This window comes from Molothrus ater, chromosome 8 (assembly GCF_012460135.2).
Source record: "Molothrus ater isolate BHLD 08-10-18 breed brown headed cowbird chromosome 8, BPBGC_Mater_1.1, whole genome shotgun sequence".
Taxonomy (NCBI): domain Eukaryota; kingdom Metazoa; phylum Chordata; class Aves; order Passeriformes; family Icteridae; genus Molothrus; species Molothrus ater.
Genome location: NC_050485.2, coordinates 9,294,873 through 9,311,350, shown reverse-complemented (window position 1 = coordinate 9,311,350; position 16,478 = coordinate 9,294,873). Strand labels below are relative to the sequence as shown.

Sequence of the window (16,478 nt, the reverse complement as noted above, 5' to 3'; positions counted from 1 at the left end):
GGCGGCGGCGGCTCCCCCAGCGGCCGGACGGACGCGCAGCGCCCCGGAGCCGGCGGGCCGCGACCGGCCTGAGCGCTGCTCGCGGCGCCGGGGGACGCCCGGCCGCTCTCCCTCCGGGACCCGTGCCCTGCCCGCCCGGCGGGGCCTCCTTGCGGCAGGTGAGGTGGAGGAGGAGGGCAGCGCGGTGGCGGCGGCCCGGCCCGCTCCGGCTCGGAGGGCGGCGGGGCTGAGCGAGCGGGGCCGGGGGAAGTTGTGCCGGCCGGGGGCGATGGTCACGGGTGCGGGCGGTCTGTGAGGGGCGGCCGGAGCGTTGGAGGAGGCGGGGGGGGGGGGGGGCGGGCGGTGCGGAGGGCTCTGCCCCCCGCCCCGGAGCCACCTGTGCGGCTGGGGGACCCCGCTGGGAGCCCACTCCGGGGGACCCGTGCCCCTGCACGGTGCTCCGTTGCCGGCCGTGCCCGGGGCCGAGGTTTCGCAGCCTTTCATGGCTGTTTTCGTCGGGTGCTGGGTCCCCGACATGCGGCTGGGAGCGGCAGCCCCTGCCCCATCGCGGCTGCCGCCCCTCGGAGCCCCCGTGCTCCGGCCGCCGGCGGGGAGCGGGGTCCTGGGCCGGAGCTGCGCTCCCGGCCTCGCTCCAGCTTTGTTTACCCCACGGCGTCGCCTTGCAGGCGCCGAGGAGTACGGCGGGACCGGCGCCCGAGCAGTCGGCGTGCACCGGGGCAGGGGATGCTCCTGTCCCCGTGGCGAGGCTGCGGCTGCACTGCCCGTGCTGCACACGCTGCTCTCTGGGGGCTGCGCTCAGGGCAGGCCAACCGCGGGCACAGTTGTGGTATTATAAAGGCACAACAAAAATTACATAGAGAAAGCTCATGGAACGTGAGGAATCGCTCCTGTAGTATATCCCATCATATTTTAGTCGTTAAAACATTTTTACAGAGGTAAAGTGATAGATAAAAGCATGAGACATCCCTGTTTGCTTATGCAAGAGTGAGTAGAGTGTGTTGCCTGAATTAGAAGTGAGCAAATGTCAGACCTCTGAATTCAGCCACAGGTTAAGCTACTCCACACTGGGATCCTTTGTGACCAATTTTGCCAAGGAAGTATTCAGAGTTATTAAGAGTATGTGCATTTCTCATTAGGAAATGTAACTTTGCCCTTTGTGGCAGAGGTAAACTAGAAACTTCTGGTGGATTGTTCAGGTTATGTGCAGTCAATTATCTGTGGTAATTGGGCTGAGAAATTTTGGATGATGGCGGTATAGAGGGACATGTCATGTACGAAAACACCCCAAGAGCCAGAAAAAATTAGAAGCTTAGCATCAAACCAAGAGTTCATTGGCCTGGGTATCTACACGTGCTTACATTGATTGCCCATGTGAGCTGGCTCGGCACCTGGACAGTGATCCCAAAGCCAAGCTCTCCAGAAGTGCTGCACAAAGACACGTGCGGTGCTCCATCCACAGTGGGTTTGTGCAGTATTTCTTCATTGGGCTTCTCAGTGCAGCTGTTTTCATGGCACTGAGATCACCGATCTGCTGACAGAATGGACATAGAAAGGCATTTTAGTTTGTTCTTCACCCTGCACAAAAGTGATTGTGATGTGTTGAGATTGTTGGTTCCAAAACCAGCCAGACTCCAGTAGATCAGTTTTGAGCCAGTGGAAAATCTGTGTGCTTAAGTCTGGCAACCAGCATAAATTGGTCTAAAAACTTTCTCCTGTCAGCAGCTGTGAACAAGTACATATCTCTTACGGTTATTATCTTGTTCAGTAGCTGCTTCTTAAATTTTTCTTCCGTATCCTAAATTCCTCTCTTTGTTTGTTCTTCCCTTTTAGTTTTTGTTCTCCCCTAAGCACATGGTAGTGTTTTCCTTGCTGCTTCTTGAATATGGTTTTGTAATGGGTCTTCTCTTCCTCTGTTTCAGTATTTGTTCATTCTTTGTAAAACTGTGGTTTTGCATGTATATATGAACTATGAAGAACTGGGATTTTCAAAAAAAGATACAGCTCAGAATGAGCTGCAAGCAAGGACACAGAGCAGGAGTAGTGGTACATCTGTCCATATTAAATTTTTTGCTCCAGTTGCAGAAATTACTTTTGCTTTTGGTATGGGTTCTCAGACTGGATGTCAGAATGGAGAGTGGGGGGCAATCTGGCAGCAAAATGAGATTATGATGCAGAAAAATTGAGAGTCAGTGTTTTGAGGTATGGTATAATATGTGCAATTGTTTATCAGGATGTGAGCATGTGCCTGGGCAAGCTGGGTCTCCCAGCAGCATCCAGTAGTGCAGTGATGGTGGGATCTGCTGCATGGATTTTGCATAAAGCATGTTTCACTGTTGTGCCTAACCTTCAGTCTGATCTGCATCAGAATTCATGTAGGGGTCTGGTAAAAATAGCTGGAGCCTACTTTTGTATTTACATTTGTAATTCCATGGGGGTCTTTTTGTTTTTGTTTTTTTTTTTTGTTTTAACGGGGGAAGGGGAAATAACCAAATGCAGCTAAGATTTCGATGTGCCCTGAACCACAGCCTATCTCCCCATCACTGAGCCTTGTTTCAGAGGACTGAGATCTGACTCTCGGGTCTCTCTGTGGTATATCTGGAGTATGTGGGGATTCTCTGAGCAGAGCTGCACAGATAAGATAATCCATTTCATTTTAATTGGCAGAGTTGTTTACACATGATCTCTTGCTCATTTTCCTCTTTTAAAAGAATGCATATCCATCCCTGATTACAGCTCAGGTCAAAATCCCTCAGCACTCGTAGCAAATCTCCTTTAATTGGTCTCATTTAGCTCTCATAAGGTTGTGTTTTAATTCTCACTCTTCCGAATCCTTTTCCCCAGTCTGTAATGTAATTTATTACAGGATATTTTATAGACAGGGGAGCAGCCTCTGGCTGTCAGCAGCCTTTGCAGTGTATCAAATTTCCAGCTCAACAGGCAGCTGCAGTGGAGTTGGTGGGTGTAAGGCAGTGATGCTGCAGCAGCAGCACACAGACAGTCAGTGGTGGCGGCGCTGGGCATGAGAGCAGGGTTTGTCCTGGATTCTGGAGATAACTGGGAGGAATGCTCCTGTTTGCTCTCTCTGCTTCTCTCGTTTTATTCTTGCTTTGCTGATGCAGGGGTCTTTGAGTTCAATTTTTTCCTTTCTAGCTGTCTTTCCAATCTCTTTGTTTCAAGGCAAACACATCCAAGTTGCTGCTGTTTTCTGATGACAGGCTTTGAGCAGTACAGGGGTGGTGAAAGGCAAGTACTGGGAGCGCATTTTTACAAGGCCCAAAGCAACATTAGCTGTCTTTAGAAAATTCCCTGTGACTTTGCTGAACACCGTTGCTTTGGTTAATTGAACATAATGCACAGAGGTGAAGCTCTGTATTTCATTATGCCTGTGCTGAGCACTTCACCTCTGGCCTGTAGCAGCACAGTCTGCAGGCACCATGCGCTGTGCAGCTCCCGCCTGATCGCTGGCTGTTCTGCCATCAGCTCTGAAAGGCTCAAAGTCTGGGCTTTTTCTTTTTTGTGCTGTACCCTCTGCTTTTACACTGGCAGTTTTCCCACTACAGTAAAATCAGAAGGGACCATGTGCCTCTGCTTCAGCTGCTGGAGATGGCAGACTGCATGGTGTATCAGTGAAGGTGCAGACCTTTGGCTTTGCTGCTCCTGCTCTGGAAGCAGGAATCTCCAGTAGAGCTGTGGAGCACAGTTATAGCTTAAATCACCACTGAAAGATTTAGTGAAGTGGACAGATCAGAGCCGTACCTGTTCTTCCTGAATAATGATTTTTGAAGGTCTTTGTCCTCTGACAGTTGCTGTTTGGGGACTGTTTTTCAATATAGACCCATATCCTGAAAGAAAATTATATAGATCACTGGACTCAATCCATATGTGCTCTGTTAAAAATGCAGTAGAACTCTCTAGATATGAGTGATGAATTAATCTTCTGCACCAGGAAGATACCCTCCATCACATTCTTGCCTGCTCTAATATTTTTTAGTAAGCTAACTGATTTATCAGTGAATGTGAGGGATTTGGTAAGATTGTAAGTGCAGTTTGGACCTTCTCAAAATATTTGTGGCTTATGCTGGGCAGTGTAACAAGATCTGTTTTCACAGAAGTGGGATTTGCTGTTCACTTGTTTTCTAAAGCTGCCCAAACTCTTCAAACAAGGAGAAGGGATGGGCACATGCTCTCTCTATATAGGCTCAGCTTGCTTTTAAATTTGTCAAGGAAAATAAAAAAAAAAAAAAAGAAAAAGGACAGCTTCATGCAGCACTTGCTTATATACTAGCAACACCAAGAAGGTGTGTGGAAATACCTGTCTCTTCCAAATGTGTTTGTAGCTGTCTGTAACCACAGCCATTCTTCCTGCTGGGGTTGCAGATGTGGAGTATCAACAGTGCTTGCAGCTCTTCTCAGGCTGAAATGTTACCACCTTAACGTAGTCTATGATAGTGCCCTCTTCTTTCTGTTAAGTGAACTTTATATTTGTCATTAAATACAAATCATGAAGTTATGCATTAAAAGTAACAGCAGTTAGATACCAACGTTCATATTTTTTTCTCCAAAGTCAATGGAGGTAGAAGAAGGGGAGATAGATTTTGTCCTTTGCTCAGTGTACAGGGCTTGTGCAGGTCCTAGTGCTGGTAGTCCCTGTGCTTTGGGTGTCTCACTCTGCACTTAACATCTACAACATTTTGTCGTGTTTTGAGTGTGGAATGGAAGTGAGGGGCTGTGGGATACAGTTGTACTGCGCTAGTACTGATCTGTTTTCTCTCAATACTGTAGTGCATTATTCTGAATTCTTTTTATTTCCCCTTTAGAAATATCTCCATTAGTAGAAAAGATTGTCCAGGGCATTCTCAGTAAAGCAAGAGACAGCAGAGTCTGTCCCCTCCTCTCTTACCTCCCTATCCAGTACAGCAGCTCACAAGAGCAGGGTGCCTCCTCAGGGAGGGTTTCCATGGCAGGGGAGAGAGTAGGTCATAAAGCTGCACGTGTTAGATGGCACACCAGCAAGTCATAGCCCTCTCCAGAGCCAGGGGTCACTGCTGATTTTTTTTATTGATGTGTGTTTTTTCTCTGTATTCAGTTGTTGGATTGGCAGCTGGGTTGGCATAACTGATGGAAGAGGGAAGGAGTAAAGAGGGACAGCAAAATGACAATTTTATCCCTACGTAATCTCTTTTTGCAGTCCTGGTCTGCCATCTGGTCAGTCTCTTTGAAAGCATACAACCCTGTCCTTACGCTTCCCTTTGTTTCTCCAGTCTCCTACATCCTTCAATCCTGTGTTAGGAGCTCTCCAAGAATATCACACTCCTGAGTGGTTTGTGTTGGGAGGCTCCTGTGTCAGGACCATTAGATTAGCTGATGGAGCAACTTGTTTTCCTTTGATGGTATTTAGTTTTACAGTTCCAGATGATTCCATTAGCCTAATATTTTATTGGTCTTTAAGCTTGTCTCTAAGTAATGCTAATTTGCTTGGCAGTACTTCTGAAGTAAAATCAGAGCTTGCACGTGGGTTTTTAGAGCTCTTCAACAGATCTTAACTTTCACATTTTCAATCACTTTGGTATTAATTCCTCAAAGGAAACAGTGGAATGATAGGCCTTAGCTGTTCTGCATTGTGAGTAATAGAGTAAAATTTAGAAAAGCAGAGAAACTTGAGATTTACTTCAGAAAGGTTAGAAGAACCACAGAACATTTACAAATGTCTATTTTTGTTTTAAGAACCTCTTACTAAATGACTTTGCATTAGCCCTTCAGCCCTTACTGGTACTTTAAGGTAAATGGAAAATTTTGTATTACAACGGGCTTTTAAAACAGTCAGAAGAGAAGTCTAGCTTCTCTTGGATAACGAGAGTTGGACTCATCTGATTACATGTGAAAATATAGTATGTAAATACAGCTCAAGTGTCCACAACTGAGCTGGGCACTGTAAGTTCCCTTTATGTTAAGGGTATGTTTGGGCACTGTTCATTTCTAAATCTACCCTAAAGTACATGTCCACATTTATTGAGGTGAATCACTTGCTGGAAATTCTTTTTTTGCTTTTCCACTGAATATATTAAAAACTGAGAATGTCACTCCAGATGTAGAGAATGTCAGCAGGATAAATATCTGAGCAGAAGCTGAGTTGAACACCTTCCAGAGTGACAACTACCTTGCTTGTAGTCCTGGACTGCTTTTCAGTATAGCATTTCTAATATCATCACTATTAATTATGTAAATTTGCCTATTCTTATCTTAACTACCTTTTCCATATTTAGAACGTTTTTTCTGTACATTTATCTTTTTAAGCTAATGCTTACATGGGGATTCTGTGCCACTCACACTTTATTCTGAAAGCTTTTGCAAGTGCTGACTGTTAGGGCTTGTTCTGCAGCTGTCGATTGTCTTTGCCCATGCCTCTGAGATTAAGTTGTTCAACAGACAGGATTCCATTGTAAGTGGTAACCAGGACTTACTGTGGTCCTGGACAGCCATCCTGTCCCTGAGAAGTGAGACCAAATCATGAGTGCGTCTTTGATTCAAAATCTAGCTGCAGAGATTGTAGTTGACTCTAAGTGAGGAGAATGTCAAAATGTCAGGTACTGCCCAATGACTTTTTTCTGTCAAGAGACCAGTTTCTGTCCTGCACAGTCTGGGTTTTGCACTGCTGGAAGCTTAAACTTGACCAGATGGTGAGGTCAGGTTTGGAGTGGCCCAGCACAGTGGCACATAACAGGACTGAGATGAATGCTGTCATTTCACAGGAAGTTGAATACCTCTTAGTATTTAATGGCCCAAGATGAACAAGGGGCACAGCAAGACTGGGAACTCTTGTGCAGTTTAATAAAAGGCAGAAATTTTAGTGGAGAAAATTTTAGGGTGTTTTGCCTAACCCCTTAAAATGTCATCATCTTGTATCTGTCATCCCCCATGTTTTGTTTGTGTTTCTTTTCTGGACATCACCTGTGTGTAGGTCAGTTTCAAGTATAGAGATGTCTTTGAAGTGGCGTCCTTTGTCTCAGCAATGGAGCTACAGAACTGAAATCATCACCACCTAACTGTTGGAAAACTGCTTGTCCTCAATTTTTTGAGGGCTGTAGAGGTATTAAAAAGAGCAGACAGAAACTAGTGTAGACATTGTATTGATCAACACAGAGTGTCTGTGTGTGAGGGCTGCTGCAGCTCCCTGCTTGATCAGCTGTGTGAATCCACTTTTAGGAGAACCATGTGAACTACAGTAGTGTTAAACCTGCTTTTTCAGTGGGACAAGGTGGGATCGTGGCCCAGTCCAGCTGTTGTGAGGAGGCAGATTCATTTCAGCACTGAAGCCTGGCATAAATTGCTAGTCTCCATGTCTGATCTATTGTTCAGAACAGCTCTGAAACATTCAGCTTTCCCCTGCCCCCTATTTTTGGTTAAAATAATGTTTTTAATTTGTTACTTGTAATTTCATTATTTTTAATGTAATGCTCTGGATTCACTCAGTGATACTGAAGCTCAAAATGAATGTGCCTTACTTTTGGCTGAGTCATAATCATCTTCCTCATAAGCAGAGATCTGTCACTGTCTCCTGATTTAGTTTTGTCTGGAGACTTCTATCCATATCCTTCCTTTATGTTCCTTTTTCTGATCTGGTCCTTTTTCTGATTCTATTGTATCAAAGCATGATGTGAATGAGCCTACTTTCCTGAGTCAAGGCTACCATGAAAGCTGCTGTTATCATGTGCTCGTATCTAGATTTTAGTATCCTGTAACTGTGCGTGGAACAGGGTGTGTTTCCATGGCCCAAGTCCACATAAACATATAAACACAACGCTTTCTGCAGGAAAACTCGCTTTGCCTCAAACAAAATATTGATGTTTGCCTTTCCCAGCATCACTTAAAATACAAATTCCTCACTAACCACACGCGATGCTACAGTGCCTGTGGTGGCAGGCAGAGCTTGAAGGTTCTTTTTGGTCTTGCACTGTGTATGTGGGCAGGTTAAGAGCAAACTGGTATTCAGGGATTGTCATAATTGCAGTTGGTGTTGAACATAAGGTTTCTCTGGGGTTGTTAACTCTTGCACGTAGTAGAGCTATGGTATAATTATTTTTATGTTAGTCCTAGCATTTTCCTATTGCTAAATGAAAACAGGGTGAGGATGCCCTTTGAACATGCTCCTCTTGGTTGCATTTAAACTGATAGTGCTGCTGAGGAAAGCAATGCAATCCTGTACTGGTGCTTCTCGGTATTGGTGCAAGGACTCAGCAAGGAGGATCAGGAAACTCATGTGGAAATTAAAATAACAGAAAAAAACAAACCTCCTTTTTTGCTATGTTATCATTCTCCAGAAGGGAAAATGAATGTAAGAAACCCAGACAGGCTCAAATGCTCTTGCAGTGGCACACCACAGAGTACCTTGAGGATAAGATGAATTGATGGCATGCCAGGGCAGGTGTCTTTGGGGGAGAGGAGTGACCACCTAAAGACATGCCAGATGGTCACCTCAGTAGTTTCACATGGAGTAAGCTGAAGAGGAGTCTTGTGCTACTTCTCTCTGCATCAGTCCTGCAAAGTTTTTAAATCTAGGTTAGCCTTAACTAACAGTGGTCATCAGAAACTCTGAAACAAGCAGCAGGATAAGAGCCAAGCTGCATGCTGCAGTCCTTTATTGCTGCCTGTTCTTTTCCACCTCTAATTGGACACTGGATTAATTTTTATATCGCTGATTTCTTCTAAGGGGTAAGATTGAAGAAGTAATAGCAATAGCAGTTTCTGGTGAAAATGGGTCCTGAGGAAGAGCAAAGTAGTCATTTTGGTCAAGGTGCATACCAGCACTGAGTTCACATGTTCTGCACTTTATTTTTTTTTATTCTTTTGCATCTACTCCAAGAATTCTCAGCTTCTCTGATGAGCAGTGCTGTATTATCTTTATGGTCCTGTGCAATTTACCAGAACAACATGACATGTTATGTCAGAAAACTAGTTATGTTTCTGTGGAATTAATCTTGGGCTTGGTTTTTTCCATATTTTGTTGGGGAAAAAAAAACCCCAACCAAAAACAAACAAAGAAAAAACCAAACAAACAATAGCAATGTTTCTCTGTTTTCCTCAACAAGTTTTTTCTAGCACCCTTGCACAGACACTTTGTCCCATGACACTGTTCTGGACAGATCTTTGAGGACTGAAATTGTTGGGAGTGCTCAGGCCCCTTCCCCTTCCTGCAATTATATCTTCCTGAAGTGCATCCTGTGCAAGGGTGAAGATAGCTCCAGGCAGTGCTGGGAAACAGGGCAGTGGAAACTGATCCAGTGTCTGCACTGGAAGCTAGACTTTTCTTGAAAGGTATGTCTGTAAACTCTTTGGTCTTAAAGTGTACTGAGTACTTCTAAAAATGAAGAAAGAATAAAAATACAGCCAAACACATCTTCATACAGCTCTAGGGTGTAAGCCACAAATGCAAGATTCCCAGGTTTTCCCTGTCATTAGGCTTTATCTGGAGAGAGCATTTGGTGGGGACACAGATGTTATTTGGTCTTCATGGGTTAGTGATTTAGAAACCTCATGCTTGATCTTTTGGGATGGATGGATGGGTAACACTAAGCTTGAAAATGAGTATTGAGAGTGCTGCTCATTTTGTTCTGTGTTCACAACTCTTTCACTCTGGTGTTACACAGTCTCTGCTAGCTGCTCTCTGCTGGGATACTTTTCCTGGGGCTCTGTGGAGTTCCATCCTCATTTGCAGTCATGACCTTTAACCACGAGTGTCTTCCAGTGTAGCTGTGAAACTGCTGACAGAGCTGGGGAAGTGGTTGCAATGCTTGTGAGCACAAATGCCAGGGCTTTCATGGTAGCCAGAATAACATGAGGGAGCTCTCAGCCAAATGAAGTATTGAAACCTTGTATGTACAGACATCAGGATATAACACTCAGGCCTTAAAATTTCAATTTCATAAAATTAATTATCCTTAGGTAATACTTTTTAGAAAATCTTACCTAGCTTGATTCCATCTGTCTTGAAGGAAAAGAAAAGAGAAGCAGGAAGAAATGTGGGTTTGGCAGGGTTTTTTCATGTAAAGTTATGGGCACAAGCTGCTACTGCAGGGAAATTCATCCTGTGAATGTGAGGAGACTTCTTATCCCTCTTTTCTGCTTGTAAGGCTGGCTTCACTGAGACTGCGGAAATCAGTGTGGAATACAGGAAAAAAGGAGAAATGAGTTTTGACTAATACTGATCTGAAGCTAACTTTGAGTTGGTACTACTAGTGCAGAACATTTTTTGTCCTATCACTGTCATCCAAGATCATCTTAAACTGTGATGAGAAAGTGTCACACAAAAATTCTTAGAAATGTTGGTTAATTATCATTGGGTTTGGAAATGACAAATTCTAGGAAGCAGTCCTTGAGAGCAGTGAATGCAATACTTTTTCCCCTGTTACACTTGCTCAGATATATTGTCTCTCTCCTGGGGAGAAGTCATACAATGCATTTTTTGGCTTGGTAAGCTTCTTGCATGAGGTCAGCATTCCCATTACACTGCTAGCCCAGCATAGTCATGCTTTAAATGTACTAGCTGCAGAGGTTGTACATGACTACTGACTTTTTTGAGTGGTACAATATTAAATATTCATAGGCAGTGCCAAGTGCTGTAAAAATTCTGTGCCTGTATAATGTAGCTCATATTTGGCACAACTAATCACTGCTAGGGTTTAAAACCTTTGGTGTATAGTGCATCTGGGAGCAGGTAGCTGTAAGACTGGGCAGAAGAATCCCCTTTCTTTTCCTTCTTCAGTAAAAGCTCTTTCTTAATATAAAGGTCCAGTTGCTGCTATTTCTTGTATAATGTACAAAGCACAGCACTATGTGGTCAGCAAACTGATGCAAAGTGTTCTCTTGTCTAATGTTTTATTGTTCTTTTTGCCTGAGGCTTTGCAACCTTAGTCTTTTTTAGTTAAAATCTTTAAACAATGGATTATCTGTTTTCTCAGGCTTTAGAGGATTTGATGTAGCAGTCACCCTTAGGCATTTGGCTCAAGATTACAGCAATAAATACATTCATCAGAGCCCCCTGGCCCTTCCTAGAGCCAGGCAGTCATAAGATTATCTCTACCATATTCATCTACTTCTAACTCCAGTGAAGTGTGTCACCCTGTTAAGAATTCGAGTTAAGTCCTGTTCTTCCTGAGCATTTGCACTCAGATGGTTTGTAAGAAAAGGGGGGGCTGTGTGTGGTGAGGTTGAGAGCACCTGCAGTAGGCAGACTTCATTCTTGCTGTGATGTTGGCTTTTACAGCATTACCAATTTGTACTTTCCAGGAGATCAGAAACCTTTTTGGAAAACCAGCTTTGCTTCTTTTCCCCCAAGGTCCAACAGTCCGAAAATTTCATATGGCTTTAAAATTTTGACATTGGAATGTAATTTTAATCAATATTGACTTTTCTGATCTTTGTGTGCCAGCTGCTGTTTTTCTGCATGGTTCTGGGACTGGAGGGCCCTGTGCCAGAGATTACAAAGCAGTTGCCACCCAGCTGTGATACCTGAGTGGCAGTTTCTGTAAGAGTGCTTCCCCACTGCACTCTTTAAACAGTCGACTGTGATGTTTTTCTTCTGTTACTGTGAGATCTAAGGTAGTTTACAGATATTGGCCATTCTGCTGTGTTGCTTTGGGGAATGATATCTGCTGTCAGAAGGAGACCCAAAAGTCAGTTTCAGTAAAAAGCTACATTTTCTAAAGGAGTTTATTTCTGGATAGAAGAGCTGTTTGTTGTGTGCCTTTGCATGGGCAGTGCTTTGCATGGTGGGGCTTCTAAAGAGAAGCTTTATCTCAGGCAAGTTCAGTTGCCAAAAGAGAAATGTTAGACAGGGAATTGACAGATGACCAGAGAGGACAGGCAAGTGTGGCATGAGGAACGTGAGAAGGTTAGATGGAAAAGATGGGTTTTGAGGAGAAAGGAAGATGAAGTAGCTAAGATGCAGATAGCAGGAGTAGATACAAAGCTTTGCAGATTTAGAGACCTACATTCCATGTAGGACACATTTCCTGTACCCTACATGGAATGTAGCTCTCTAAATCTGAAGACATGGCTGTCAGAGAATACCTAAAACCTTTTGGCAGTGCTGCTTCAGTTCTGAAGTGCTTCTACCCTGAGAACAACCACCTATAGTTGCTATAACTTCTAGTTAGCTCAGGATGCCCCTGTGGCTTATCAGATGGTTGCTCAGCCTGTGTGATACCAGTGGGATGCTTGTGTGGTTTGTCATTCAGGATTTTGCTTTAATGTGGGAATTGTAAACAGGAGGAGGGACGCACATAGAGACGTGTATGGATGTACACTACCACATTCAGAAGTTGGTGAGGACAAACATAAGATAGAACATATCAGAATTTATTTTGTTTGAGCAACTATGTTATGTCCCTCTTAAACAAAACAAGTTCTAACTTGCACAAATCATAAAAATACAGTGGAAAAATTTAATTTTTCAAAATGTGTCCATTTAATTTTACCATCTATACACGCTTTATTGTAATTACTGTAAGGAAGAAAGCATGCTACAGATTGAGGGTTGTTTTCTGTCTTCTGGTATTAACTGACCTTTTGGACTCCAACAGTGTGAGTGATCTCATCATTAGGCCTATCAGAGACATCTTTTGAAAACTGTTGAATCATCTGGAATTGTTCTTCTAATAAATGGAGAGATTATTTGACCCAAGTAAAACCTGATGGCTAACACAGGGAGCTAATTACTAGATCTCTTTAGCAGTACTTAGATATCTATCCATGTTTTCAAATTGTCAATACAAGAAAAGCTGAAATCAAGTAAAAGTACCTTTGAAGATGGATAGCAAGATATTTAATGTATTTCAGGGACACCATTAATTGCAAGAGATGAATTAATGGCTATGTGAGGCTTTTTAATGGAGGAGAGGGTCACATGGTTCCTGTCCAGGTTTTCAGGTGATGGAGAGGAAGCTAGCCAGCACACTGATGAGGCTTGGTTTTGCTGCCCTAAGTAGCTCTGGCCAGATCAGGACAGAAGATCCAGTTCATGACAGTGAAAAATATAAGAAAATGCTTTGCTTAGCTGTCCTAATAGTTTATGGTGGATGAAGAGATCAAATTACTACATTGGAATCTCAAGTGGGTTGTTCATTGTATTTCTTTCTTTATGTCACTTAGTTGAGTAATCTCAATTTTCATGTGTTGTTTGGCTTTTTTGTATGTTGCTGTTGTTGTTGTGGTTTTTTGTTTGTGCTACCTCAGATTTTTATAAAACAGCATCATGAGGACACCAGCTGCTTCAAACTTGACATTCTGCAGGTAGGAATCATATATAAAGGCAAGTTCAAAAGAGCAGCACTCCAGTGAATAGCTAATTCATACAGCTGTTCCAACCACCAAGGGAGGCATGAATCTTTCTGGTATACCACAGCTGTGCTGCCATGCTCAGAAAGCTTTGTATTTATCATCATTCCTTGTGATAATGGTATTGCTGGTCCTGTTGTTCCTAGGCCTGGGTGTTGAGCTGTGAGGAAGGTGCTCTGAGCTCTGCCCTTCAAGCCTTAATGCAGGGGCACATAAAGGGTAATCCTGCTGTTTAGAAACATAGGCAGAGAATGTGCAGTGCATGCATTGTCAGTATCTTTCCTACTGATTGCAGCATCTTTATGAATTACTGTGATTGCAGAGTTATTTCTATTTGTAAAATTGTTTCTCTGTAAAAAAGATCTTGTAAAAGGGATATTGACGATTTCTTGTTTGAAGTAGTGGCTTAGTTAGAGATACCTTGCTGTCATCAGAAAAGGAAACTGTCAGTTATACTGGGAAATAGCAAATTCATTTCTGGCCAAAGGAAATATATTCCATCAGTACACAAATTAATGTGTGGAATGTATTGCTACAGTACATCATTGAGGTTAAAAATGTCTAGGGTCAAAAGTCATCTGATATTTATGTGTCACAAATCCTGCAAATTAAAACACTTTTTAAGGTCTTCTAGACAGCTTCCTTGAGCTCAAGATATCCATAAGTATAAACAATAATAAGAAGGACTACTTTTCCTTATTCCTATTTTGCAAATTTGTCTTTAAGGCTTTCTTCTGCTAGTCTTTGAAATACCTGGAGCTGGACAGTACAGGTTGTAGGAACTGAAGTGAACGAGTTTTAGGTGAAATTCAGAATGAGTTTCTTATGTCCTGTATTTTTCAGGTGTTTTCAATAGCTATGATTCTTGTTAGTCAGAAAGCAATTACAAATATCCCATTAAAAACAAGGTGTTAAATTCAGATTATTACACTGGTGATAAAATATTTGGTAGAAATGTATTCTGCGTTGCAGATTAACACTAAAAATAAACACTGAGTTTTGACAGGATGGAGGAAAAATGTAGTTCAAGGGGGGGGCAGTTTTCCCCCTTTTTATGTGATATGCTCAAGAGCTACAACATAGAATACAACTATAACTAGTTGTTATTTGGATGGATCAGGCAATGGCACATCTTCAACTTCTTCTCCCACCATGTTCAATTTAAACCAAGCCCAGAGTTAGCTCATTTTAGACCGAAGTCTATGTGCTGTTGTGTTTGCCTAAACCTTTGTCCTTGTTGAGAAACTGAGGAGAGGTTAAAGGCCTGTGCCAGTGCTCAACCCTTGCTCCACAGGAACATAACTTCAAAGTGGGCGGTTTCTGTGCTGGTCTCAAGTACAAAAGTGTTTCCAAAGCAGTTGCTACCTCTCCTAAATGATTAGGTTTCTCTTTGTTTTGGGGTTTTTCTTTGGGTAAAAAGGTAACATTCAGATGTTTACTGGTTTATTACACACAGTTTTTAAAAAATCATTTGCTTCATGTATTTGGAAACTACAGTTTATGAACAGAAGGTCGCATCTGTAGTTGAAGGTCAGATTACTGGTACTGTATATGGGAGTTGTTTGTTATCCGTTCAGTCATCAAGTGCCAGTAAATTAATGACACCAGTGTACCACCATTATAGCATGTTATCTTTTGGCTGTATAAAAACAGGAATATGTTGCTTCTATTGTCAGCAATAGAAGATTTGAAAATAAGCTGTTTAAAACAATTCAGGCATCGTAGTTTTGGGCATCTTTTTGCATTTGTGTGTCTGGCTTATGCTTTTTCACCTTTATGCTGGAGTTTCTTGGCCTGAGCTCTGTACCATTTTGTTGTGATCTCAGATACTGGCCTCTCAGACAGGCCTGACTGACCTGATGTGCTATGACAGTTTATAAATAGCCCTAGAAAATTAGGGCATACTCCCAGAAAGGGCTGAGCTCTGTATATTGGAATTGCAGTGGTGTGGACCAGGAGTGGCTTGTTAAGGTGTGCTGATGCCAGGAACTGAGGTGTGCTTGGAGGGGTTCATGGTCTCAGCCTTGGAATAATAGATACAGCAGTGGGAAAGCATAAAATGGGATGAGTGCATTTTAACTGATGTTTTCTGGTTTTGAGTTTACCTTACTTAAAAATTCATTCAGTGTGTGTTGATTAGTTTAGATTCTTTTCTACCTCCTTGACTTGTATTACTTCAAAGTCCCAGTGGTTTGACATGTTAGAAGATTTTTGCGTGCAGACTGCTGGAAGTACAGAGTGCAAACAGGGAAAGGGAAGCCTTTCATAGAAGGGTCCAAACAGAATACATTTTGATGCCAAAGGCACCTTTGTGTAACAGCTGTTACTTAAGAATGATGTTTTTTATTATAATTCACTGGAGAGAAACTAATGCTATTGAGAAGTTACTATTTTGTATAGGTATGTGATATTTTATGTCTCTCTTCTTGTACCATGTTCTGCACAGTGCTTTATTGCCATCTATGTCTTCTTGTCCCACTATTTTCCTTCATATCCTGTTTTGCCTTCTCAATGCTGAAGTCAAAATATATACTGCTAAAACTAGAGATTGTCTTTTTTTTTTTTAATCTTTGAGAATAAATTTGTAATTGGAATTGTTTTCATCCAAGCTTGAAATTCTTTTTACTTTCCTGCAATTTTTTGGATACTGCAGTTGAAAGGATATTGGCCATGTATTAGTGCATATGTGGCTGGAAAGGATATGTGGAAGTGAAAGTCAAAAGCTGGTATTTTCTTTCCTTCTGTTTTTTAAGACAGAAACTAAATATAGTGAATGTTAAACAGATGGCTATGCTGTCGCATAATAAATATTTAAAGAAAATTAAATTATGTCCTGCCTGCTCGCTGACGACAGTTCCAGCCCCCATAGTAACAGCAGTAATAATAATAGGAGGATTTACAGTGTATTTATTTTTTAATTCTCAAAGTGAGCTACCTAGCAAGGTCATTTGAGGAGATATTTTTTTAATGTGGGAAAGATAAGTGATGTACTTGAGGTCATCCAGCATGTCAGAGAGTCTCTTGAAAGAGTGTGCAGGGTCCCCTTGACTACCAGACAGTATGTTTCCATTTTAAACCATGCTGATTTGCAAATACTTGAGTACTTCCTACAGAACTTTGGGCTTTGATGTGTTTTTTTCCTTAAT

At 42.4% G+C, this 16,478-nt stretch overlaps 1 protein-coding gene across 1 annotated transcript in view; it reads left to right on the top strand.

Moving 5' to 3' along the window:
- The window catches only part of NDST2 (N-deacetylase and N-sulfotransferase 2), a 123,595-nt gene continuing 107,117 nt past the window's right edge, over window positions 1–16,478 (top strand). Inside the window, exon 1 of the mRNA XM_036385552.2 lies at window positions 1–158. The gene's annotated coding sequence lies outside the window, so the exon portion shown is untranslated. The remainder of the gene's footprint in view (window positions 159–16,478) is intronic.